At 41.0% G+C, this 25,049-nt stretch overlaps 9 non-coding genes across 9 annotated transcripts; 2 read left to right on the forward strand and 7 right to left on the reverse strand.

Moving 5' to 3' along the window:
* Positions 1 to 1,640: 1,640 nt before the first annotated feature.
* trnaa-ugc lies at positions 1,641 to 1,712 on the forward strand. Its single transcript has one exon. It is a non-coding gene; the product is annotated as a tRNA-Ala (tRNA).
* Positions 1,713 to 2,605: 893 nt separating this feature from the next.
* trnaw-cca lies at positions 2,606 to 2,677 on the reverse strand. Its single transcript has one exon. It is a non-coding gene; the product is annotated as a tRNA-Trp (tRNA).
* Positions 2,678 to 3,276: 599 nt separating this feature from the next.
* trnaw-cca lies at positions 3,277 to 3,348 on the reverse strand. The gene has a single exon. It is a non-coding gene; the product is annotated as a tRNA-Trp (tRNA).
* A 1,120-nt stretch (positions 3,349 to 4,468) lies between these two features.
* Positions 4,469 to 4,540, reverse strand: trnaw-cca. The gene has a single exon. It is a non-coding gene; the product is annotated as a tRNA-Trp (tRNA).
* A 993-nt stretch (positions 4,541 to 5,533) lies between these two features.
* Positions 5,534 to 5,605, reverse strand: trnaw-cca. Its single transcript has one exon. It is a non-coding gene; the product is annotated as a tRNA-Trp (tRNA).
* Positions 5,606 to 6,969: 1,364 nt separating this feature from the next.
* trnaq-uug lies at positions 6,970 to 7,041 on the forward strand. The gene has a single exon. It is a non-coding gene; the product is annotated as a tRNA-Gln (tRNA).
* A 1,410-nt stretch (positions 7,042 to 8,451) lies between these two features.
* On the reverse strand, positions 8,452 to 8,524 carry trnat-ugu. The gene has a single exon. It is a non-coding gene; the product is annotated as a tRNA-Thr (tRNA).
* A 510-nt stretch (positions 8,525 to 9,034) lies between these two features.
* On the reverse strand, positions 9,035 to 9,106 carry trnaw-cca. Its single transcript has one exon. It is a non-coding gene; the product is annotated as a tRNA-Trp (tRNA).
* A 199-nt stretch (positions 9,107 to 9,305) lies between these two features.
* trnat-agu lies at positions 9,306 to 9,379 on the reverse strand. Its single transcript has one exon. It is a non-coding gene; the product is annotated as a tRNA-Thr (tRNA).
* Between the last annotated feature and the right edge of the window lie 15,670 nt (positions 9,380 to 25,049).

Raw genomic sequence — 25,049 nt, forward strand, 5'->3', positions numbered from 1 at the left:
ATCATCTACAGGCAACACAGATAAAAATATAAAGCCTTAGACGTGTCTGGCATCAGACATTCAAAACGCGTTACCATTGCAATGCGCGTAGCAAACCCCAAGTAAAATGGTGCTTGCTGCACACAGTTTAAGCACTTGACAGCCACAGAAAAATCTTTCTGCCTCAGCCCCCAGTTGCATTAAGGGGGCCCCTGGGTAGTGATTACAGTCAGCGCTCATCCCAGGACTTCAACCAGGAAGAGAGAGCCTGAGACCTGGCTGTAATAATCACTTTTAGGATGAGTCTGACATCCTGACGTGGGGACAGAAAAAAGATGCGGAGGGGGAGGATTTTATTTCCTGTGCTAATTAGTATCTGTCCAATCTTGGCGGGGCAGAGAACAGGAAATAACTAATCAATATTGGTGTTAGGCAAGAGAACCTACATTATTATTGTTACAGTATACTAAACAACATATGTTTCCTGAGCATTGTTGGTTGGGGTAGATTCTGTGTATCACTCATTCAGCAGCCTATTCCATGTATGTATGTATAACTTTATTTATAAAGCGCCACAAGGGTACGCATCGGCTGTACAATCTTACAAAATACAAAATTACACACAGGTAGGACAAGTGTTATCATAAATAAATAAAATAAATATATATAAATGCACAGGAAATAAGTGCCATGTGGTATGAGACACAGTAGGAAGGAGGTCCCTGAACCGTAGAGCTTACAATCTAAGTGGTTGGGTAACATACAGGCACAAATTGGAAGGTAAGAGTGCACCAGGTATGGGCATAAATGAAATGTTCTTCTATACTCCTAGTAATCAGACTACTCCACACACACCTTTTTTATAGGATTATCACCCTTTCTATACAGCTATAAAGTAGAATGTTGTAGGAGGATAAGGACCCTGTTAGAAATATATTTTAAGGAAGCAATGTGACTATAATATTTTTTTTGAAGAGTTAAAAGTGACCCCCAATGTTATTTGAATGTGCAGGCGTCAGACATGCTAAGTTTCATCACAGGGTCTAGGCCAGTGGCTCTCAACCTTCCTAATGCCGTGACCCTTCAATACAGTTCCTCATGTTTTGGTGACCCCCAACCATAAAATTATTTTCGTTGCTACTTCATAACTTACCTTCAAAGCTTCTGCTTTAAACACAGTAGCTGCTTTCTACACAGTAGCTGCTTTCTACACGTGTGTGACTGGTCCGCATAAGTACGTTATGGCACCAACCCTGACACATACACCTGTATTTGTATGGAGTGTATGTGATGGGGTTGGTGCGATGATGTCATCAGGCCGGGTACTTGTATGTGGGTGGACCCGCCTGAAGACAGAGAGGGGAGCAGTGTCTCGTTTCCTAAGACCATTGGAAATATGTGTTTTCCGATGGTCTTAGGCGACCCCTGTTAAAGGGTCGTTTGATCCCCAAAGGGGTCACGACCCACATGTTGAGAACCACTGGTCTAGGCAGTTCAAATTTACTAAAGATCATTCATAGATGTAGTCACAAATGTTTTCACAAAACATTTGTTTAAGGGAAGTAGTCATTTTGGAGTTTCTACAAGAAAGCTATATCACGATCCAAGGACATTTCAGAAGAATATATTGCTATAACATTACAGTCAATAGGGATTATAAAGGGGATGTAGCTCAGTGGTAGAGCGCATGCTTTGCATGTATGAGGCCCCGGGTTCAATCCCCGGCATCTCCATGTTTTCTTCCATACTTGTTCAATATACCATTTTCCCAAGAACTGTCCCTACTGTGAAAGACCAAAACATTTTTTAAAAATTGCCTGGCCTATAGCACAAAGAAAGATCAAAGCTCTTCAGATACAGAAAGGGTAGAACAAACAAAAAGCAGTACAAAGGAAGATCGAAGCTCTTCAGATACAGAAAGTTGAAGTTGAATTGTGTAGTTTTTTTCTGATTTATAACTTACAAAGGCCACTTTCAATGCACAGGTAAGGTGCTTGCATCTATAATGCTACTCTGATTGATGGCATTAAGAAATGGAACTAATGCTATTCTAAATATTCAGGGAATAACAGCTACTTTAACACTTATTCTACTTTGGCACAAGAGGGGCAGATGCCACTAATTAGAGTGCCACTCCTGGTCACAAACACCCTGCTACCCAGCTAACATATTGATACCATGAATTTATTTGAGGTGGGGTTTTAAATGCTGGGGATTCTGTACTACTTAGTTGAATTAGGAAAGTCACTCATATGAGTGGTAAAATAGCAAGATTTCTTAGAAAGTTCAGTTGTTTTAGATTTAATACTATTAGATACTGTATACCACTTAATGTACTAATATAGCAGGATATTGTGCAAAGTGGGTAGATAGTTGGCAACATGCCTTGGCATGACTTTGTAGTGAGTAGATTATTTTAAAAACCAGAGTGTCTGTTCCATGCAATGAAAAGTTCTTTTATACCCCCAGTAATCAGACTACTCCACACCTCAAGCCATTCCTTTGTATAAGGTCATCGCCCCTTTCTATTCAGGAATAAAGTAGAATTTTGTAGGCTAATGACCCCTTAAGAAATATATTGCAAAGAAGCAATTTAAATAAATGAGTCGTTTTAAAAAGCTTAACGTGACCCCGACGTGATTTGAACACGCAACCTTCTGATCTGGAGTCAGACGCGCTACCGTTGCGCCACGAGGTCTAGATGCTTTGAATGATTAATGACTATTGCAACTGTGGTAAGTCTCACAAAATATTAGTCGAAGAGGAGAAGTCATCACAAAGTTTCTGCGAGAAAGCTATGCCATGATCCAAAGACATTTCAAACGAGATAAAACACAGATATAGAAATATATTGCTGCTCTTCTTCCTTCATCCTCTTGATTTAATTTCTTAATCTTTCTAACTTTATTTATAACCATTCCACTATTAACATCATCAAGTCCTGGATACATTTCAGGACTATTTCATGTTTAGAACATCCTCTTTTTTGTTATTTTTAGGCCTTTATCCTATAATGAATGGTAGTTTTAAATTGTTGCATTTAAACAAACAATTGATATCTAAACGTTCATTGGATGAAGACTAAAATCTGAATGTGTATGGTCACTTTTAGGGCCCTGGGTTCAATTCTAAGAATAATTGTTCAATCTAAATTCTCCTCAGAAACTACCATAGAGGAAGTAGCCATACCCATAGCTGAATTAACACAAATGAGTTAAGTTATAACATCTGCCTTTTCCCTTTAAATACATGGGACCCTGCTGCAATTGTTAATTCTGAGTTGTTATGAACTAAAGCTGACCCCGACGTGATTTGAACACGCAACCTTCTGATCTGGAGTCAGACGCGCTACCGTTGCGCCACGAGGTCCCCACAAAACTTATTCACCTTTGTCCCATGAAAGCTGTGGTCATTTTTACAAAATGTTATTTGAAATGGAGTAGTCATCGTGAAGTTTCTGCAAAAAAAGCAGTGCCATGATCATTTCCAAAGAGGTCCCTGCACCGTAGAGCTTACAATCTAAGTGGTTGGGTAACATACAGGCACAAATTTGAAGGTAAGAGTGCACCAGGTATGGGCATAAATGAAATGTTCTTCTATACTCTTAGTAATCAGACTACTCCACACACATGTTTTTTATAGGATTATCACCCTTTCTATACAGCTGTAAAGTAGAATGTTGTAGGAGGATAAGGACCCTGTTAGAAATATATTTTAAGGAAGCAATTTGACTATAATATTTTTTTGAAGAGTTAAAAGTGACCCCCAATGCCACGATCAAAGGAAATTTCTGACAGACATAGACATATATTGTTGCAACATTTACTTAGAGCACAATTCAACAGGAGGGGATATAGATCAGCGATACAGCTCTTTGCATCTATAAAGCTGGCCATGCACACACCAATATAATTGAACAAAGCATAGTTTTGTATGATTTTCAGGCCATGTGTAGGCTCTAAATTATCGTCCCAATATAAATCCAAATTTTCTTACCATGGCGATGGGTCATTTAATCAATTGCACAGGTTTGAATATCTCTGTTCGATAATGATAAAATCTGCGAATGTATTGTGTATCTGACAATATCCTTGGGGGACCTGCAATGCACTTCCAGGAAGTTGATTTAGTACGACCAATGTCTGCCAACTATTTCATGTTTAGAACATCCTCTTGATTTGTTATTTTTAGGCCTTTATCCTATAATGAATGGTAGTTTTAAATTGTTGCATTTAAACAAACAATTGATATCTAAACGTTCATTGGATGAAGACTAAAATCTGAATGTGTATGGTCACTTATAGGGCCCTGGGTTCAATTCTAAGAATAATTGTTCAATCTAAATTCTCCTCAGAAACTACCATAGAGGAAGTAGCCATACCCATAGCTGAATTAACACAAATGAGTTAAGTTATAACATCTGCCTTTTCCCTTTAAATACATGGGACACTGCTGCAATTGTTAATTCTGAGTTGTTATGAACTAAAGCTGACCCCGACGTGATTTGAACACGCAACCTTCTGATCTGGAGTCAGACGCGCTACCGTTGCGCCACGAGGTCTCCACAAAACTTATTCACCTTTGTCCCATGAAAGCTGTGGTCATTTTTACAAAATGTTATTTCAAATGGAGTAGTCATCGTGAAATTTCTGCATAAAAAGGAGTGCCATGATCGTTTCCAATGAGGGTTAAAAAAACAAAAACAGATATACAAGAAAATTTGCTTTGCATGTATGAGGCCCTGGGTTCAAACCCCAGCATATCCACTTTTTTTCCATCACTGATCACTCAAAATTCTCCTCAGGAGCAGCCACAAAAAAGCACAAAGGAACAGCATCAGACACAGAAAAGTTTAAACAAACAATTAGCAGAATTGGGATTTAGAATTACAAGGCCACGCTGGTACTAACTAAAGAATTTTCAGTTAACATAAAGAAATTGGCTCCTGCTGTCATTGCTTCTTGTGTGGCACAGCTGATCTACATTCTTTTCATTTTGGTTCCCACTCTGATGTAGAGGTAGTAGAGTATTACTCTCAAATTAGGCAGCTTTTGTGTGCAGGAATGTGTTTGCACAGCTTTTCCAGTTGTTGTGCTTAAGTTTCTTGATTGTTTCCACACTGTGCTGCTAGAATAGCTCCTCCTTCGATGAATTATAACAAATATTTAAGTCATTTGTCAGGTAACACTGTCCTTTTGGTATTGTTAATTTGTTTTGGATTTTTTTTGTGCACCTTTAGACCGATTCGGCAGCTTATCCATGTATGGGCACGAGCGATGGGCCTGCCCGACCGACGTCAGGCCTGAACTCGGTCAGGTCGGACAGGCTTGATTTTTTGTCGGATCGGGGACCACATTGGCTCGTTGATGCGGCCCCTGAACTATCGTTGCTTATACCCACCATTCTGATTTGTGGTTCAACTAAATCATCTGGCTTCATGTGAATCAGTGATATGTCTTTCCATAACTAACTGTGTCCTCAGTAGATCCATTTTTAAAAATCCGAATGCTGGCTTATAAGCAAGCAATGTGACTATATGAGTTTTTTATAAAAGTGACCCCGACGTGATTTGAACACGCAACCTTCTGATCTGGAGTCAGACGCGCTACCGTTGCGCCACGAGGTCTAGATGCTTTGAATGATTAATGACCATTACAACTGTGGTAAGTCTCACAAAATATTAGTTGAAGAGGAGTAGTCATCACAAAGTTTCTGCGAGAAAGCTATGCCATGATCCAAAGACATTTCATACGAGATAAAACACAGATGTAGAAATATATTGCTGCTCTTCTTCCTTCATCCTCTTGATTTAATTTCTTAATCTTTCTAACTTTATTTATAACCATTCCACTATTAACATCATCAAGTCCTGGATACATTTCTTGTGTACTTCTTCCAGTCGTTATCATCTATTAAGTTACTCTGATGGCATTAAAATTTTCAGGAATAACAGGTAATGCAACACTTTTTCACTTGTGACACAAGAAGGGCAGACACCACTCATGAAAGTGCCATACTTGCTCACAGGCACCTTGCTACACAGCTAACACATTGGTACCATACATTTTATTAAGGCAGGTTGAACTTAGGAAGCCGTTTGAGTGGTGAAACATTATCACTATTTCTAAGAAAATCCTGGTAATTTAGATTTCTACTTTTAGAGACATAATGGTACTGATATAACGGTATATTGTGTCAGTCGGGAGCATCTCTTGACTGTTTCCTGGGAAGACCCATTTCTTAAAAAAACTTTTTGGAGGTATGGGTTCTGTGTATCACATCATCCAGGGATGTCTGTTTCATGCAATGAAAAGTTTTTGTACATCCCCAGTAATCAGACAATTACACACTCCAAGCCATTCCATGAAATATATTTCAAGGAAGCAATGTGAATATATGCGTTTTAAGAGGTTAAAAGTGACCAGAACGTGATTTGAACATACAATCTAGTCAGACATTCTACCTCACAAGGGATATATGCTTTACAAAAGTCTTTACATAGCTGTGGTCGTTTTCTATAAATATGTATAATATATATATAGCCAAAGATGAGAATGAGTAGTCGCCACAAAGTTTCTATGAGAAGGTTATCGGCGACCGATATTGCAGGAGGCTGCTGATATCGGTCGACACGCTGATCGGGCGGGTTAAAAGATTTTGATCAGGCGCCATTCTGTTATATAACATTACTGTAGGATCAATTATTAGCAACACATATATCAGGCCCCAGCAAGATTTTATCACACAACACTTTGTATACAAGACCAATACACCAACCAATTGACTACAGAATCATCTATGTTATGCAGATAAAAAAGCTATAGGCAAGAACTTTTGATATGGAGCATAACAAAGGTGTTATAAAGGTAATACCTTTTTGTTGGTTAACTAGGATCATAATCACAGCAAGCTTTCAGAACATTTCAGTTCCTAATTCAAAGCTGATTACATAGAATGTTCTGAAAGCTTGCTGTGATTTGTTTTATACCTGGTTCCATGGTGTAATGGTTAGCACTCTGGACTTTGAATCCAGCGATCCGAGTTCAAATCTCGGTGGAACCTTTAGCACACTCCAGTGGAGATTCATGGATGATCTTTTTTAAATCTTAGGCTGAAACTTTAAAGTTGATACACATGGTACAGTTCTCCAGAAATTATACTATTCTAAAATCATGTTTTTTATGTATATAAAAAGAAGCCTTCTCAGCTGCAACATCCAACTTATAGAATAGACAAAATATCGACAATAAGGACAAAGCAGCAGAATTGCAAATCTCCTCTGGAGTAGCCTGAGCTTTGAATGCCCAGGACGTTGCAACCGCTCTAGTAATGAGCCTTAATGGGAGGAGCCTGCAAAGAACTTTTTGGGTTTGTGGAAAAACACCTGCAAGACAATTTCCCTAATAGCATGAAAAGAAGATTGGAAGGAACAGTCTCAGCACCACCTTGTCTGCAGTATCTTCAAATATGGATCACACCTCAACAGATCTTGGATCTCAAAGAAAAGCTGTCTTTAATGGCCACTCCAGATGTGGCTGGGGGACTAAATTGGCTAAAAAGTCCCAAGATGACACAACAGACCTAACCCGTGGTTTTACCCTTTTCACTTCTTGCAGAAATCTAGTCACCATTTGACCCTAGTCAATGTTGACAGAGCTGACACTTGCACCTTCACGGTGGCAAGTGTCTTTCTCCAAGCCTGACCACTGCCGATTTGGAGGGTGATGAGAAGGAAACTCCAGACTGTGAACACCATTCTCTGAACTTCTCCCTGACTTTATGATTAGTATATTCAGCCAACGGCTTCCTGCCGCTCAAAAGCCACCCAGTCTTACAGGAGGCTTTTATGTAAATCTCATTTTTACTTAACCAAAACTTGCCACCAAGTCAGGTATAAAAAAATAACTACCTGGTTTGGGGGCACTGAGAGCAACATCCAAGGGGTTGGTGAGCAACATGTTGCTCATGAGCCACTGGCTTTGGATCACAGACATAGGAGCTACTAAGGAGCCAATAATAGCACTTATATGCAACCCCAGGAAGTTTTTCTATGCTTGTTTTGGAAGTTGTGGCTAAACAGGCTCAGTGGGAGATGGGCAGCTCAAGTGGGTTTCAGGGGGACATGTCCAAAAATTTTGTCCACAAATCCTCCCTCTTGGGCCCCCTAACCAAAAACATCTTCTGCTACCCCTAAATTAAGGGACTTCTCTGACTAGTCAATTTAATAAAAAAAATATTCTATATAGAAAATTTATAGTCACCTATCTGTACACATACAATAAAATTCACAAAAGCAAGTAAGTTATCAGAAATACATGCATTGTTCCCGCTATAGAGCTTGTGAGTTAAATGGCATTGTTCTTGTCTATTTATATGTAGATGATTATTTGTTAAAAAGGATAATTTCACATATTTATAACAACTCGTTTTAAACATTTCAGCTAATAGGAGACCCATTCCAAAAAAATCTCAAGGCCCCAGCGAGAATTGAACTCGCGACCCCTGGTTTACAAGACCAGTGCTCTAACCACTGAGCTATGGAGCCACGCACATCAGTGTATCAGCACAACAGAAATAAAAAAAAATTATCACGTTATTTGTGCGAAGAGGATTTTTTTGATTTATGACATTTTTAAAAAGTCGACCTTACCTGCTATTAGTCACCATTGAAACCTCACTCACTGGACATTTCAGAACCAAGTTTCAGTAAGGGTTATTTGGTTGTTACATTGCCTACACAGAAAGCAGATCTACTCTTAAATCTTTATTCACAAGAAAAGATGCAGAGGCCATGTGTTTTAACAAAAACTACACCTGAGCCTCATTGTTTGAGAAATACATTGTGGATAGTGATTTCTGAAACTTTGCAAAATGGCCAAAAATTTGCGAATGAGGAAAATGTTGCGCTCACATCAAAAAATTGAGCATAAAAGAAAAAAAACTGCCAATGGCGAAACACAGAAATTTGATGCAAATCCATGCCTGCTGAATAATTTTGCTCATCACTAATTGTGTTTTTAATATTTCAAGAAATGTTGCAAAATAAAACATCACTTGACCCCGACGTGATTTGAACACGCAACCTTCTGATCTGGAGTCAGACGCGCTACCGTTGCGCCACGAGGTCTCTGTTGAGGGACATTTCCATATTTCCCCCAAAATATTTTTATCCAAAGTGGCCTTCAAAATCTGATTTACAGTAAAAACCCAAATGTTATTAAACCCCTAATTGGCCTTTCTACTAACCAACGTTTTGGTGACCAATGGACTAGAATATTTGTGGGCAAATCTCATGATTTTGCTTGTTCAGAAAAGCTGCTAAAGATAGGCACTGCTGAGATTCGAACTCAGGATCTCCTGTTTACTAGACAGGCGCTTTAACCAACTAAGCCACAGCGCCACTGACAACAGCAAACTGATAACAGTTCTCCATCAGAATATTTACTTATGACCTTTATTTTTTTAAAGATGTATTTAATTTATTTATTTATTTAATTTCCTTGGATGAGTTACTTAAAGTGATACTGTCACTAAAAAATGACTTCTCAAAATATGAATGTACACAAAAAGTTGCCTATAGGTCATGTTGATTGATTTTCACTGAGAGATTTGCTTCTGTAAATAATTTTTACTTGAAGTACCTAAACCTGACTGTTTTGCGAACCTGACTGTCCCTTCTCAGCCTGTCAGTTACAGTTTCTAATGCTAACGGCCTCCTGCTGGACAAATATGGCAGCCCCCTTATAGGGGAACATGGGGGATCAGACAGGTAATATAAAAGCATTGGGCAAAAATGAAGATCATGCAAAGACAATGTTATGATAGATGTAAAAAAGGTTTAATTTCTGGTGTCAGTATCTCTTTAATATCTAGGTTTCAAGGTGAATCAGGTTGAATTGAATACAACAATTGATTAGTTTGGAAACTCCTGGGGATGATCTCTGCAACCTTCCATCTCCTTCTTTTGTGGACTAAGGGGTTGTTCAGTAATAGTTCTGTGTCATTCCAAGCAATGTGTCTGAAAGCATACAGTATATCGTGAGGTGTGTAGTGTGTTGTTGGAGGATACATACCAATGCCAAGTATCGAAGAAACTTTTTGTATGTTTTTCTTTATTAGTTTACAGCTAGCCGATATGGAAGAGGTAATGGAATTTTTTCTTTAACAGTGCAATTGGTGGTGGTTTTGTGTAGAGCCATTGGTGTAAGATAATTTTCCTACCTGCTGCGGCTAAACATTTTTCCGATTGTGACAATCTGTAATGTTGTGGTGGTATACCAAATATAACCCAGGTACTTGTTAGTTGTGTTGGCTTCTGTATTATATTTTACCAATTGCTACAGACTTCTTTCCAAAAGTTTTGGAGGACACAGCCAGAGACAATAAATAAGGTACTTGTGGGTTCTTGCAACTAGGCTAAGGTACCCATACGGTATCCTTTTTTTGGGGTCAGGTATAAATTGTGAAGTATTTGTAGGGCCATCTCCTTATACTGTATGTACTTGCCAGTAATGTTTTCATGACTTGAGAATGGTACTGGAGTATCTTAGCTACATCTGTGTCTTGAATATTCATTGTCCAATTGTTTAGCATCATATCTGAATTTTCCATAGATAGATTTGTTCTGATTTTGTATATTTGTGAGGTTGTTTTTATTGTGCCATAAATGAATGATAGAGTTACTCTTATCTGAATTTGAAGATTATTGCAGTATTTGAGAAATGCATTAGCTGTAGGGGTTATAATGAATAATTGGTTAGGAAGGGATATTTTTTAATAAACTTATACATTTTTATAAATAAGTTTGAATAAGTGCATTATCTGTAGGGGTAATAATGAAAAATTGGTTAGGAAGGGATATTTTTGAATAAGTTTGGTACATGAAATCAATCATGTAGTTATGTCTTTTATAATGTGTAAGTTCTGTTTTGCCACTTGTGAAGAGTCTTGTTTTTGATTCCCTATCCATGTAAAATAGATGGATATATAGGGAGATAATTTAAATATTTTCCTGACTGAGTGCCAGGCCCTGTAAGTGCTAGCGAAAAGTGGATGTTTTTTCTGAGGAGAGAGATTTAGGAAGTTTAAAGAGAGGCCCTCTTTGAGACTCTGATCTAATTCTACTGTAGTCAAAATGTTTCTATTGAAGATCCAGTCCCCAATGCATTTTAATAACACGGCTTTGTTATATTCTTATGTTTGGGACTCCACCATAAGCTTTTGTTTGTTAAAGTTTAAAGAGGCTGATTAGTTGTATTTTTTTTGTTCCAAAAGAATTTTCTTAAAAGATTTTGTAGGCATTTATAGTCTGAGGTAGTTAAAATGTAGGGTAACATCTGGATTTTTACATTTTCACAAAATGTATCTGGCCCAGAAAGGTTAATGTTGATTTTTCCCACTTTTGCATATCTTGTTGGATTGTGACTATTATTTGGCGTATATTTAGGCACTATATATCTTTATGGTGTTTTGGCAGTTTTATTACCAAATATATTATGTGGGCTTTTGCTTTGGTAAAGGGGAATGTCGAGGGCCATGTTCTAGTATCTACATAATGGAGGCCTAATGCTTCGGGATTTTGCAAATTGATTTGGAATCCTGCCACTTTACCGAAAAGGTCTGTGATGCTCGGAAGGTAGCACGGAAGGCTACTACTTTTTGGTATGATTGGCCTGTTTGAATGCCTTTGATTGATTTAATTTGGAGTAGATGTCTAATTAAAGGATCTAAGGCTATACTGAATAAAGGTGTGATAAGGGGCAGCCTTGCTGTGTGCCCTGTTGTATCATGAATCTATTAGAACCATTTGTTGTTGTATATGTTTGGGGTAAAGTGTAGAGTGCTTTAAAAAGGTTGAGCATATGTGTTCCAACGTGTTGGAATTTTAGGAGCCTATGTTTGCATTCATGTGAGATTCTATCAAATGGTTTTTCTAGTTTACTCTGATATATAGTTGCGATAATACAACAAATGGACTGTTTTGTTTTTTTGCATTCAAAAACTTTTATTTGAGATTATTACAATATATACATAGATGCAGGTTTGTTGAAAAAAAAAGATTATTTAACAGCATGGTTTTGTAAAATAAACTGGTATTTGGTAACAAATTTTGTGTCTTGCATCTCTTTATTAATGATGTATTTAAGGGTAGGCTGGGTTTTATCCTATTTTAGGACTCCAGACCAAACCTGTGTCTTGTTACTTTTCAGTAAATAAAGTAGAATTTATTAAGTTTGGTAACATCAGTAACGAATGGACTGTTTTGAAGAAAACCTACTTGATTGGGGGTAAGAATGGAAGGCAAGATATGTTGTAGTTTGTTGGCCATTAATATAGTCAGTAGTTTAAAATCTTGATTTAATAGTGATATGGGTCTGTATGAGGTTGGATCTGTATAATCTTTGCCAATTTTAGAGATTAGAATTGTTCTTGGTTTGTTTGCTATATCAAAAGCAGCAAGCCTTTTAATATCTTATTGTAAACTTTTGTCAAGATTAGGGTTATTTCCCATACTAATATTTTGTAAAATTTGACACTAAGTCCATCACAGGCCCAACCCTTTATTTTATGGATATGTGTGTTAGTATGTTGCTGTTTAGTTGTTTTTGCTAGTAATTTCCTTGATTTATTTCCCCACCTGTAGTGCTGATTAGCCATGTCACTTAATTTGTATTGGACAATACTTAGTTCTTAAGCACACCACTTATATACATAATTCCATAAGGGTGCATTCAATTCCTCGACTGCTTCCAAGCCAAATCCATAGACCTTGATACAAGCAAGAAGCACACTAGCATACCGGCAAATGCCTTTAACACATTTATTGCAGAAAGATGTGGCACAAGCTTTCGGGAAATATCCCCTTCTTCCGGTGCATCCTGTTGTGCTTCTTCCTTGTATGGGGGTCTATTAATTTGTATTGGGCTTGTTCCTTTAATAAAGCATTGAAAGATTTATTTGTGTCCTTGTACTTTATATTATTTTTAGATTAGTGATGATTTTTAGATTAATTTGACCCACACTGACCCTAACCCGTCTGCTCCCAACCCAAACCCTACAAGACCTGACTTTTCCCCCTGTTTATAGACCCGCGCCTAACCCTCCTGGAATGACATCACAAAAGGGGCAGGGCATTTCAGGCACGTGCCTATAAATTCACAAGCCAGACGAGGCAGCCAGCAGTGTTAGGTCGCAGGCAGGAAGGGTGAGTGGAAGAGCTCAACCTGATCCCACAAGTGCTGTGCCGAGGTCGAACACGCCCAACCCACGGGTCCTGAGAGTATCGGGCTGGCTGTAAGGATGGGCGCCAATCCAAGAGTCTCCCTGCGCACGTGCCTAGTAGCCAGCGCACAGGAACGAGCACGCGTCTAGTCGCGCGCGGTACGGTAGAAGGGCGAAAAGTCGCGCGCGGCGCTAGCCTGTAAATAGTCACCACTTACATGTGTTCTTTGCTTGGTTATCAAGTTTACACTGTTGCCTGGCGTTTCCCCTATCCTAAATCTTCTGTTGTGAACCTCTGCCTGAAAACCGCTTGTGAATCTGTTCTGCCTGCCTCGACTCGGACCCGTATGACCATCCCTTTGTTTGAGCCTTCTGTACTTTGTTTTTGGCTCTCTGGCCTCTCTCCACTCCCGTGCTTCCTGTTCTCATCTTCGGGTAAGCCTCCAGTTAGTGTGAGACGTTTGTGGGCTTGCTCGCTACGACCCATCCCTCGGCTTGATAACACTCTGCGGCCTGACAGAATAACCAAGCCATGGACAGGGAGGAAGAACCTTCTCCTCTCACCACCCTTACTCAGCAGATTGTGTCTCTCACACAGGCTGTAAGGGAGATTCAGGGAGGATATAGTCAAGTCCAGGAGCAGCTCTGTACCCTGCAACCACCTGTACCTGCTCCGGCTGTCTCACCTCCTGCTGCTGGAGCATCCGTCTCACCTGTCCCTGAGTCTAAGGTGGCGATGCCCGAAAAGTTTTCCGGCGATCGTAAGACTTTCAGAACTTTCAACGCTTGCAAACTTCTGTTTACTCTTAAGCCGAGAATGTATTCCACTGAGCAAATCAAGGTGGGAGTTATAATTTTGTGCTTCAAGGTGAACCACAGTCCTGGGCTTTTCACCTTATGGAACAACGCAGTTCCTCTCTACTGTCGGTGGATTCGTTTTTTCAAGCTTTAGCAGTTTTATACGATGACCAGCGTTGCACCGCTGCAGCCGAAGCATCTTTAAGAAATTTGCGTCAAAGAAACAGACCTGTTGAGGACTACACAGTAGAATTTCGTAAATACGCTTCTGATGTGGACTGGAACCAAGCAGCCTTAAAACATCAGGTCTCACCGACAGTCTTAAGGATGAACTAGCTCGAGTTGGGGTTCCAGCCTCACTTGATGAACTCATTCATTTGTCTATTCAAATTGACAGACGCCTGGGGGAAAGGAAACTGGAGAAGGCTGGTCAATTCTACCCATCCTGGCTCGTCCCCAAGGCTCCTCCCCCATTCGTCCAGAACCGGGATCCTCATCCGTTGACGAGCCTGAACCTATGCAGATTGGGGCACTGCGTACTGCCCTATCTTCTGAAGAAAGCTTACGCTGGAGACGGCTAAATCTCTGTCTATATTGTGGACTTGCTGGCCATTTGCTTCGCAATTGCCCTACTCGCCCTTGTAAGAAACCTACTATTGAGACTGATACTCTCAAGTACAGGTTTGCTCCGTTATTAACTTTGTCTATTTCCTTGCAGTTGGGAAACAAGACTTTAATCCTCCCAGCAATACTTGATTCCGGGGCTAGTGGTTGCTTCCTCGACTCTAAAGTTGCGGAAGTCCATCGAATTCCGTTGAAAAAGAAACGGTTTCCAGTCTTCTTACGAGTTGCTGATGAGTCACCTATAAGCTCTGGTCCCATTTTGCTTGAATCCATCCCTTTGTCACTTACCCTGAATAAAATTCATCACAAACATTTAAGTTTTGATATCGTCTCTTCGCCACAATCTCCAATAATCATTGGCCTACCCTGGCTACGCAAACATAACCCGTTTGGAAGAATTTATCCTTTGGCGGAACCGGAACTCAAGGTATTACGAGAATACATCAAAGAAAACCTTACAAAGAAATGTATCCGTCCGTCCACCTCGCCTGCTGGTGCAGGAATATTCTTTGTGGAGAAGAAAGATCATCGAGAGCTCAATAAAATCACTGTCAAGAATCGATATCCTCTGCCTCTGATACCTGAACTGTTCCAAAGTTTCAGAGCAGCTACTATTTTTTCCAAACTAGACTTAAAGGAACAGTAACACCAAAAAATGAAAGTATATAAAAGTAACTAAAATATAATGTGCTGCTGCCCCGCACTGGTAAAAGTTGTGTGTTTACTTCAGAAAGTCTACTATAATTTATATAAATAAACTGCTGTGTAACCATGGGGGCAGCCATTCAAAGGAGAAAAGGCACAGGCACATAGCAGATAACAGATAAAACACTATTGTATTCTACAGAACTTATCTGTTATCTGCTATGTAACCTGTGCCTTTTCTCCTTTTTTCCAGCTTTAATGGCTGCCCCCGTGGCTACACAGCAGCTTATTATATAAATTATAGTAGTGTTACTGTAGCAAACACACCAGTTTTATCAGTGCAGGGCAACAGTGCATTATATTTTTATTACTTTAACGCTCTTTCATTTTTTGGTGTTACTGTTCCTTTAAGAGGAGCTTACAATTTGGTGAGAATCTGCAAAGGAGACGAATGGAAGATGGTGTTCCGTACCAGATATGGACATTTTGAGTACCTGGTGATGCCCTTTGGTTTATGTAATGCTCCAGCAACTTTCCAACAGTTTCTCAATGATGTTTTCCGAGATTTTTTGGATGTTTTTGTTATTGTTTATCTAGATGACATTCTTATTTTTTCTAATTCTCTTTCAGAACAAAATTTTTTCCCGTCTTCTGGGTTCACCAGTTATATGTCAAGTTTGAAAAATGTGAGTTCCATAAATCTTCTATCGAGTTTTTGGGATTCATGATTTCTCCTGGAAGGATACAAATGGATCAGAAGAAGATTTCTGCCCTCCTAAATTGGCCTGCTCCTACATCAAGAAAAGCAGTCCAACGTTTTATTGGATTTGCAAATTTCTACAGGAAATTTATTAGGGACTTCTCACAAATCATTTTACCGATCACTAAACTTACAGCTTTGACTTCCAAGTTCCAGTGGACATCTCATGCTCAAGAGGCATTCGATGCTCTTAAATCTCGCTTCACTTCTGCACCCGTTCTGTGTCACCCGAATCTATCTCTACCTTTTGTTCTGGAAGTAGATGCCTCAGAAAATGCAGTAGGAGCAATCCTTTCCCAAAGGTTCAATCCCTCTAGTTCTTTACACCCTGTGGCATTCTTCTCCCTCAAACTAAGTAAATCTGAACACAATTATGATGTCTCTGATCGGAAACTTTTGTCTATCAAATTAGCCTTAGAGGAATGGAGATATCTGCTGGAGGGTAGTCCTCATCCCATCCTAATCTTCACTGATCACAGGAATTTTGAGTACCTTCGTACGGCCAGGAGGCTGAGACCCAGACAGGCCCGTTGGGCTCTCTTTTTCACGCGATTCAATTTCCATCTCACATATCGTCCTGGCTCCAAAAATACAAAGGTTGATGCTCTTTCAAGAATGTTTCCTTCCCAAGTGAACTCTTTTAGCTCCTCTGAGACAATACTTCAACCACATCATTTTTTATGTGTACAGTTCTCTCTCATTGACCACATTAAGCAGGAATGTAGCTTGAATGTTCCTTCCGAGCCTGACCTTGTGGCTAGAAATGGGCTATTTTTCTTCAGAGAAAAGATATTTGTGCCAAAAAAATTTTGCTTAGAGGTTTTGCGTACTATCCATGATTCCTAACTAGCTGGACACCCTGGGATTAAAAAGACCATTGTTTGGACCATTGGTCTGGACTGGGATTTAAAATTGATCCTGGTCTAAATAGTGACTGGCATTTTACAGAAGCCCCTCTGGCATTCGCAAGTCAGGGCCTGGCATTATAAATATTTCTAACACTGCAAGATCAGTTACACTGACCTTCTGAGCAAGTAACTGTAGCCTTGGAAATTAAAAATGAAATAAATGCAAAATTGTACAAAGAATTTAAAAAGTTCAACAAAATGTAAAGGTAAAATCCACCTTGTTCCTGTTTCATAAATCATAGCATTTTAATTACTGGGTACCTACATCTGAAAAAGGAGAAAAGGCACAGGTTACATAGCAGATAAGCTCTGTAGAATACAATGTGTTTAGTTCTTACACAAGAATATTTAAGGAGAACTAAAGCTTAACTAAAGAAGTTGTACATTATATTTTGGGGTTCTGTACCAGCCCAGGGCACCCACAGCCCTTTAGCAGGGAAGATCTGTGCCTCCAAAGATGCCCCAGTAGCCCCCCATCTTCTTGTCTGCCGATTCCTTGCACATGCTCTGTGCTGCTGTCACTTACTTAAGGACTGACTTATAATATACTGTGTATACAGGATATAAATGTTACAAATTAAGTAATTAATATAGATAATTACTACATGGCAGCTCTAAAAACCACTGCAATTTGCATTAGAATTTAAAATTAGCCCTGTAGCATCAGCTTAAATGATAGGCCAACCTCATTTTCTGCTTGATGATTTGTGACAACCTCTTAGCTTTGCTTCTCAACAGCTGCCTAGAGCCCACTGAGCAGTGCCACTGACACTCCTTGGGTCAAAATCCAAGATAAGGAGCTCCTGTGCCTGGATCATTGCTGCTATAGAGATACTGAACCTTTGGGCTGGTGCACTAAGCTTAGCATATAAATATGGTATTTCTAGCCATATTTATGTTTAGGGTTTAGTTCTTCTTCAAGAGCTTATCTGCTAACTGCTATCTGCTATGTAACCTGCACCTTTTCTCCTTCTTCAGACTGAATGTTTTCCCCAATGGCCACACAGCAGCTTATTTATATAAACTTTAGAAGTCTTTCTGAAGCAAGCACACCAGTTTTACCAGCGCAGGACAAGAGTATATTACATTTTAATTACTATAAAACTCTAATTTTGGTGTTACTGTTCTTTAAAATACAGACATAATTCTTATCTATAAGCAAGAAGAAGCTTATAGATAAGAATCTGCCCATTCTGTCAAATAGGTTCTTCTATAGTCAAGGCCTAAGTTGGAGTCTCCAGTAATGAGAAATAAACACAAGGAATTCTGGGAACTAATCCCATTTAGATGAGTTTATCCTATAGGCTAAAGCTCATCCACTGGGTTTTAAAAGCAGAAGCCAGGATAATGGCTGATCAGATTCACAGCTACACATCGGTTTCACCCTTCTTGGGGCTCATCAGTACAGTGCAGGGTTATTGATAAGCGAATTTTTTCGGCAGGCATAGATTCGCAGCGAATTTCTGCATTTCGGCACTGGCGAATTGTTTTGCAAAATTCCAGAGAAAATTAGTGCATCAAAAAAGTTGCAGTAAAATGGGCACCGTTTCATGAATTTTGCTGTCGTTTCACAAATTTTTCGGCGAAGTGAAACGGGACAGATTCACTCTTCACTATGCTGGGTTTCCTGGCTTCTGCTTTAAAGATCCAGTAGGTGAGCTTTTGCCTATAGGATAAACCCATGTAAATGGGATTTTCTTGGAGATCTTTGAGATTAGTTCCCAGTAGTTGGAAACAAATTAATTTTCTTTTTTTTTTTCTTTCCTTTTCCCAGCTGGCAGCTTAAAGGCTTGGTTTCTTTGCTGAGTTTAAATATTAACTAGTCTAGAAGATTTTAGTGTTCCAGACAGCATAAATGGATTGTTATTCATGTGACATTACTAAATCAATATACATTGTTACCCGATATCATAAAAGTTCTCAATATCATAAAAGCTACCATTCAAGTATTTACTTCAAATGAATAGTATGCTCCATATTCTTTATATTAGAGTTTAACAAAAAGCATGAGTTATTTAACTACATAGACGCTTCCAGCTAAGCACTTTAACATGGACCTGTGCAAAAAAATACTGTTATCAGTACTTTGTAATTAAAACAACCAACAAAATTCCTTGTCTGTATCTATCCCATCCAGTGTCGTAAGTATAGGGGAAGCAGACCCTGCAGGGGGCCCAGGGGACAGGGTTGGCCGGGCAAGGGGGGTCTGCATCTTTGAAAGCCATTAGTCATCAAGACACAAGCTTGACAGGGGAAGGCAGGGGGCAAACTCCACTGACCAACAATGAACTGACTGACTCATTAGCACATTATTTCATTAATATGAAATGCCTTTTATAGAGTAATGTCAGATAGAAGCTGTGACAGCACAGAATAAGGACAGGAAAGTGTGTAGAGATTTTGTGCATGTCTGGCCCCTCCAAAGATTTTTTTTGTGTGGGGGGGGTGCACTGCATAGTTGTTACTCCACTGTTCTGATCCCATCTGACATAAAAACAAACATAATTATAAACCTGACTCACCAGTATTGTTAAGCACACAAAGAGCAGTAGCTTAAAGTACTGGCAAGAGAACAGAGCTTTGGAAACACACTATAATAATAATAACAACTGGTGTTTGGTGGTAGATTTGTGGTTTACAGACGATCAGAGCTTTAACAATAGAGGATGGCAGAGATCTTGGCTGAAGAAAACAAAACCTGTGTCCAGGAAAGGCCAGTTATTACAGAGGCAGACAATGTTCTCAATAAACCCATGAGAGACGTATTCTTTGCATCACAGCGCTAAATCACTTACCAGTCGAAACACAGTGATCTTATCAGAACTAGTGAGAATTTAACCCCTTAGAGCAGTGCTGTCTAATTTCTGTGGTGCCGAGGGATGGAATTTCTCTAGCATACATAGTAGAGGGTCGCCAATGGAAGCCTGTTTTGACCACGCCTACTTTTTAATCCGCACTCACTTCAAACCGCACCCATGTTACCTACCCTGCCTGTGTGTGCCCTACTCTAGGTGCCCTGTGCTACCTGTGTGTACCATACTCTGCATGTCCTATGTTGCCTGTGTGTACCATACTCTAGGTCAGCGTTTTTCAACCGCTGTTCCGCGGCACACTAGTGTGCCGCGAGATGTTGCCTGGTGTGCCGTAGGTGAAGACAAGACTCCCCCGGTCCCCTCTGGGACACCTTCCACTTCCTGGCTCCCTGATGCCCGGAAATCGTCACTGCCTGTGACATCATCCGGCATCGGATCCAGGAGGGCGGAGCAACCAGAGAGGAGAGGCAGCACTATCCTGCCCTGGCACAACCCGACCGGGGGGAGCAACTGCCCAGGCCCTGCCCCGACAGACCAGATCCACCAGGGGCCAGGCCCATGCACAGCCGCCCTACTCCCCACCGGAGGACAATCCCGGGACACCCCTGGATGCCGCAGCCTGACATGTAAGAAAACAATTAATAATAATATATATATATAATATAACATTTTTGTGTGTATAAAAAAAAAAAAAAAAAATCAGTGGGGGGGTGGGTTTGTGGAGAAAATGTCCCGGAAAATACTTTCTTTGTGTTTATTTGATTCCTATTCAAGAGAATTACTTTATATATAGTCAATATAGGCACAGAGTTAAATTTTTTAACATTTTCTAATGGTGGTGTGCCTCGTGATTTTTTTCATGAAACAAGTGTGCCTTTGCCCAAAAAAGGTTGAAAAACACTGCTCTAGGTGCCCTGTGCTGCCTGTGTGTGCCATACTCTGCCTGTCCTACCCTGCCTGTGTGTGCCATACTCTGCCTGCCCTATGCTGCCTGCGTGTGCCATACTCTGCCTGCCCTATGCTGCCTGTGTGTTCCATACTCTGCCTGCCCTATGCTGCCTGTATGTTCCATACTCTGCCTGCCCTATGCTGCCTGTATGTTCCATACTCTGCCTGCCCTATGCTGCCTGTATGTGCCATACTCTGCCTGCCCTATGCTGCCTGTGTGTGCCATACTCTGCCTGCCCTATGCTGCCTGTATGTGCCATACTCTACCTGCCCTATGCTGCCTGTATGTGCCATACTCTGCCTGCCCTATGCTGCCTGTGTGTGCCATACTCTGCCATACACACAGGCAGCATAAGGCAGGCATTACATACAGTGACACAATGCTGGCACAGTTTCTGAGGTGTGAACAATGTGGAGGCTTACAGTCTAAGTCTGAGGTGTGAACAATGCAGTGGGTAAACAATGCAGGGATTAAAAGGTGTGAACAGTACAGGGGTTTATATGTTTAAGCAATACATGTGATTACAGCCTGAATCTGAGGTGTAAACCATGCAGGGGGCCATGTTGGCTGGCAGCCTACAGAAGGCTCTGTTTGGCAATTACACTGGATTTTTATGCAACCAAAACTTTCCTCCAAACCAAAAATGACCATCTGCTTTGAGGCCACGGGAGCAATATCTAAAGGGCTGATGAGCATCATGTTGCTCCTGAGCCACTGGTTGGGGACCACTGCCTTAGAGCATGGATGTTCAGCGGTAAGCTTCATAGGGCAGGATCAGCACAGATTCTGGGGCTACTGCCACCTTAGGCGGCAGCCATAAAGCCCACCCACCCCAAGGGTGATCCTGGGCAGGATTTTTATTACAGGTATACAATCTATTATCTTGAATGCTTGGCACCTGGGGGTTACTGAATAATGGGTATTTCCATAATTTGAGAGACTGAGGGCAGCAAACCACTACTTAAAGGGTCACTTGTTTTAATTTAAAAAAATCCATTGTTCGTTTGTAATTGTTTACACTTAGATGGTGTGGTGGCCAACATGTGTCATGACTCCCCCTGCCCTGATTGTTACTCTCTGTTCTTGGATGCAGCCATTACTTACTGGCTAGCCTGCCCCTGTTTAACAGCACAAAAATAGAGAGACAAAAAGTCCTGTACGTTGTCTTTCATCTGGTGTACACTGTATATATAGGGCCACTCCTCTTGCATTATACACCCATCTTTTCTTTCAAGGCAACTAACACCAAAATGTGAAGTCTGATAAGCAGTGCTGGGCGACGTGTCAGAATGCCTGAAAAGACCTTTGCCTTGGTTCTGACAAAACCCGCAGGGTCCAAAACATTTTCGCATAATTGTGTGATTCAGCTGCCTTGGACACCATATAAAATTAGGACCAATTGAAAAGTTGTATACAACCCCTCCTTTCTATTAACCCTTTTGTTGTGACTCACAAAGGTGTGTGTAAACAAGAAATAGTACAATTTTTATGACTATAACTATGGACAGTTACACTATTCTGGACTGGACACTATTCTAGACTGGACATCTAACCGAGGCTCCCGCCCCAGGGGCCCTGCAGGTGCCCATGCCCCCCCCCCTTGCAGGGCCTCCCACCCAACGTCCTCCCCCGAAAGTGTAAATTTAACGCGTCGGGGCATGAGCGGTCGGCCAGGGGGGCGTGGGCAAGGGCGGCCCAGTCCGACCCTGCATCTAACGGAGGTTGTAAAGATGGACTGTGCAAAACTTCTGCTCCCGGCCAGCACCTCCCCCTTCCTTACTCCACCCCCACCCTACACTATTTAAAGGAAAACTATACCCCCAGAATGAATACTTAACCAACAGATAGTTTATATTATGTTACGTGACCTATTAAATAATCTTGCCAAACTGGAATATATATATCATTAAATATTGCCCTTTTACATCCTTTCCCTTGAGCCGCCATTTAGTGATGGCTAAAACACTAATTTATGCCTCATCTGTCCCCTCTTTCACTAGAATCCTCCTGCTCTTTCCTAAGAAGGAACCTGCTCATCCTCTGTCATGGCTGTCTGTTAGGGCTATGGCAGATGTGGAGATTAGTTACTTGCAATAAATCTCCTCTACCGCGTATTTATCACTTCGTTTTTGCGGACGTAGCCTGAAGTTTTCTCAGAGATTAGTCGCCTGCAATAAATCTCCTTTACAGCGGGTGACTCATTTTCAAGGAAATTATTATCCTTAGGCCATACCTCCCAACATTTTGAAAATGGAAAGAGGGAGAAAAATAAATGCTGCACACAGTGCAGCAAATTTTTTTTACCATCCCCATTTTTGCGACCACACCCCCTAAACACCACTCCCATTTGAATAAATTTGTCAGGTTATTTAAAGTTTGAACACAATACTAGAAAAAGAAAAATAAGTGCATGCTCAATACATGCACTATTTTTAATGCGTGGCATACACAAGGTGTTTTCCACCAAAACATGCTAAATGTCCAGAAAATTGTTCTGTGTTTGCGCCATAAAATATAACCTTTAATGATTGCTAATTAAAAAGACCAATTGTTAAAATAATTAATAGCTAAATTACAATTAAAACCATTGGACCCACAAAATCAACCCTATAAATCAATTCATGTACCTTCTAATCAATAGGGAAATCAACCTTATATATGATTATATTAAAGTTCATAGGCCAAGTTGAACAATTCATTTAGTAATATACTGATTTCCTTAATTCATGATTAGTGGCAGTGGCGTAGCGAGGGGGGTGCCGAGGGGGCCATGGCCCCGGGCGGCGTATCAGAAGGGGCGGCGGCGGCGGCTCCTTCTCTCTTACAGGCAACAGGCGCTTTTATAAGGTTGCGCCCGTGCGTATGACGTCACACGTCAGCGACGAGGCGCAACCTTATAGAAGCGCCTGTTGCCTGTAAGAGAGAAGGAGCCGCCGCCGATGGTCTGTTGGGGGTATGTACTATGGGGGAAATTGGGGCACTTTCCATGGGGGGGGGCAGGTCTTTGTGGGGTATTGTGTATGGGGGCACTTCCTATTGGGGGCACTGTGTATGGGGCAATTGGGGCTCTGTGTATGAGGGCACTTTCTATTGGGGGCAAGGTCTTTGGGGGGTATTGTCTATGGGGACACTGTGTATGGGGAAATTGGGGCACTGTGTATGGGGGCACTTCCTATTGGGGGCACTTTGTATGGGGCAATTGGGGGCACTGTTTATGGGGGCACTTTCTATTGGGGGAACTGTGTATGGGGCAATTGGGGCACTGTGTATGGGGGCACTTTCTGTGGGGGGGGCAAGGTCTTTGGGGGGTACTGTCTATGGGGGAACTGTGTATGGGGAAATTGGGGCACTGTGTATGGGGGCACTTCCTATTGGGGGCACTGTCTAAGGGCAATTGGGGACACTGTGTGGAGGGGGCTGTCTATGGGGACACTGTGTATGGGGCAATTGGAGGCACTGTCTATGGGGAAATTGGGGCACTTTCTATGGGCAATTGGAGGCAATGTGTGTGGGGGGCACTGTGTATGGGGCAATTGGGGGCACTGTGTATGGGGGTACTGTCTATGGGGCAGTTGTATGGGGGGACCGTGGCCAGAATAGCGTTAGGGGGCACTGTGGTAGGGTGACCCTAATACTTTTTATGTCTGTGTGTCCTGTACTGATGGGAGGGGCCCTGTGATTTCTGATGGCGGCCCTGCCACCATGGGCAGCCACGGATGCACAGCTGAATCCACTTTTGACAATTATGACATGCGCACCGCATTTCAAATTCAATCAAAAAAAAAAAAAAATTTAATGCTGCTTTTTTTATTTTGTCGATTTTTTTTAAGAATAACTAAATAGAGGGGCGGCAAATTTCCGGTCGGCCCCAGGCGACGAAAGCCCACGCTACGCCACTGATTAGTGGGAGAGGGAGGGGGGAGAAAGAGTATTGGGAAGAGAGAGTTCTGCTCCAATATAACTATAATGTGAATCAGGGTGGGAGTCAAAAGGTGCTTGAGGGCACTGTATATAATATTATTTACAAAGTCCGTAACAGCACTGAGCAGTATAAAGTGTGTCAAACAAACTGCCCGACCATATATGAACCCGGCAGGGATATACACAATATCTGCTCCCTTCCTGCCTCCGTAATATAGAGCAAGAAATCAGGGCATGCTCACATCAAAAGTACCCCCACCGTTTAAACCGGATTATTTACAAACAAAATAAATATAGTAAATATAGTAAGTAAACAAGTGCCTAAATTCGCTACTGCGGATAGCTCACACCCGCACCCACACTTTATACTTTTCAAGCGGCTTCAGAGGGATACGCGCTCTCAAAGGACCAGCGCTTCCCCCACAACGCTT

This window comes from Xenopus tropicalis, chromosome 4 (genome assembly GCF_000004195.4).
Source record: "Xenopus tropicalis strain Nigerian chromosome 4, UCB_Xtro_10.0, whole genome shotgun sequence".
Lineage (NCBI taxonomy): Eukaryota > Metazoa > Chordata > Amphibia > Anura > Pipidae > Xenopus > Xenopus tropicalis.